The sequence below is a fragment of the Ceratina calcarata genome, unplaced genomic scaffold (genome assembly GCF_001652005.2).
Source record: "Ceratina calcarata isolate Rehan_Ccalc_2016 unplaced genomic scaffold, ASM165200v1 scaffold405.2, whole genome shotgun sequence".
Classification (NCBI taxonomy): Eukaryota; Metazoa; Arthropoda; class Insecta; order Hymenoptera; family Apidae; genus Ceratina; species Ceratina calcarata.
In genome coordinates, this window is record NW_017163970.1 from 36,354 (window position 1) to 38,478 (window position 2,125).

Sequence of the window (2,125 nt, forward strand, 5' to 3'; positions counted from 1 at the left end):
CTTCAGAACTCCGAATCTTCTTATCATATTTCTTAAACTTTTGGCAGAGATCTTACAGCTGATACGACGTTAACTTGGTTCTGGCCGATAACTGACTATGATTGCTATTTAACGTCTGACAGGTTTAGCACGTAGCAACGTCAAATCGCGCGACAATAATGCGACGTACGATAAGACGTCTTTTGGCGTTTTAATGAGGAAGGGAACACGGCGGGCCCTGGCTCGTTAGACAGTGTCGTTCCTTAAGGAACGGCCACGGTGGCGAAGAATGCCGGGACGTGTGGAATGAAACGACTGGCAAATTCGTGCGTGACTTTATTTCTGTGCCTCTGCGACGTTTCCCGTTAGCATGTTTCACTGCCACTCAAACCCTCCATAATGTCTAGTGGAAATAAAAAGAATCCTTACGACGTCCTGTCGTTACCTTCGTTACGACTTTTTGCAGCAAAAACTGCGTAACGAAATATACTGCGCGGGTGCCGCTGCACGTTACAGTTATTTAACCCCTTTGCTTTGGTCATAAACTTTACTTATCAGAGTACTTTTGTACCAAGTGAAATTTAATATGGTTCGTGCGATAGATACAGTTGCAGATTCGTCACGCAACGCTGATTATAAAATACATTTTCATTATGCATTATTATTGGATTGCCAGTTAAATGATTGCGGATCTTGTCGATAAACTCCTTATTTAACCAGTTAAGTGTGTTTGACGACTATATCCGTCATGGAAGAATGGCAGAATTTTGTGTTATGACGGCTATATCCGTCATGCGTAAAATTTTGTTACAATTTGATATTTAAATTGTAATTCTGGCGAAAACTAAATTATATTCGTAAATTTTAATATGTTTAGAATGTTACGGGGTCAGGACGAAATGAAATAAACAAATGAAAATTATAGATAATTTGAGTTGGATTTCTAACTTCCTGAGAGCTGACTATATCCGTCATCGCTTGATTATCGCGACACACACTGGGGCGCACTTTGTAAAATGATCGACACAGTTAACTGATTAAAATCGGCAATCACTTAGTGTTAATCAATCCGATATATCAGTGTTATTATTAAAATGCAAAATCTGTTTTTGTTGTTATTATAAAAGAATGAGCCGATTCTATATAATGATCTAAACGATTTTAATTGATAGAAAAAACAAAGAAAAGTCTATCTAATTTATATGTTCACACAGTAACCGTTGCTTTGTAATCGACTACGTATCGAACACACCTCTGGTGAAGCGAAGAGCCCTTCGATGATCCGCTCGCTACCCCACTCTCACACCTCAGAATTATGTAACTCATGCTCGTAGAACGCCTATTGTGTATTTTTGTGGAGTTTTATCTCCAACAGTTTTAATGTTTTTTAGTGTAATCTCGTAAAAAAATGACTCGCTCGAATTGGCTAATGAACGTTTAGATTGGATTGCGAAACGTATCGCGGCACCAAGAATAATTAAAATAGCGATGTCCAGCGCCTCGAAATAACGTTGACAATTAGTCTGGCTTTAATTTGGTAAAATTGCGATTCAAACTTTCATTAGGGTGGGCTCGGATAAAGCCGGGGAAGCGCGGGGGCGTTGGGTGGAGGCGCGCGGGAGAAGGTCGTGCGCGTCACGGCGAGTGCCGGAATGATCGGGGCGAGGAGCAACAGCAATAAACGCTTAATTACATGCGATAAGTAATTAAAGTGATTAAAGTTTATAATGTGATACGTGCAATTAGTAACGCCGCTCCGCTTGTGTAACAGGAACGCATCGTCGCGGCGCGGAGCGACGAGTGTATCGGCGGATCGCGTCTATAAAATTTGTAATAACGTCCCGGTGACGTTTAACGAGATACCCGGCAGCAACGAATTTCGTTTGCGTAGCGGCCGGAGAAGTGGTGATGATTAATAGAATTCCCGCGGTGTTAACGAAGTGAACTTCGTTACCGGAAATCCAAAGAAAATACATGGGCTGCCTGATTAATAAAATTGATCGCAGATCAAAGAGGAATGGATTATGTATCATCGAAAAGCATTAACTCCACGAAATGGTTATAAAAACATGAATGAACAGATGAATCAATTGTTATTATATTTATATTGTATTATACGTATATATATATATATATATATATATAT

General features: G+C 39.9%; 1 protein-coding gene across 1 annotated transcript in view; it reads right to left on the bottom strand.

The window, feature by feature from the left end:
* The window catches only part of LOC108626502 (discoidin domain-containing receptor tyrosine kinase B-like), a 107,617-nt gene that overhangs the window by 33,520 nt on the left and 71,972 nt on the right, over nucleotides 1-2,125 (bottom strand). The window lies entirely within an intron of this gene.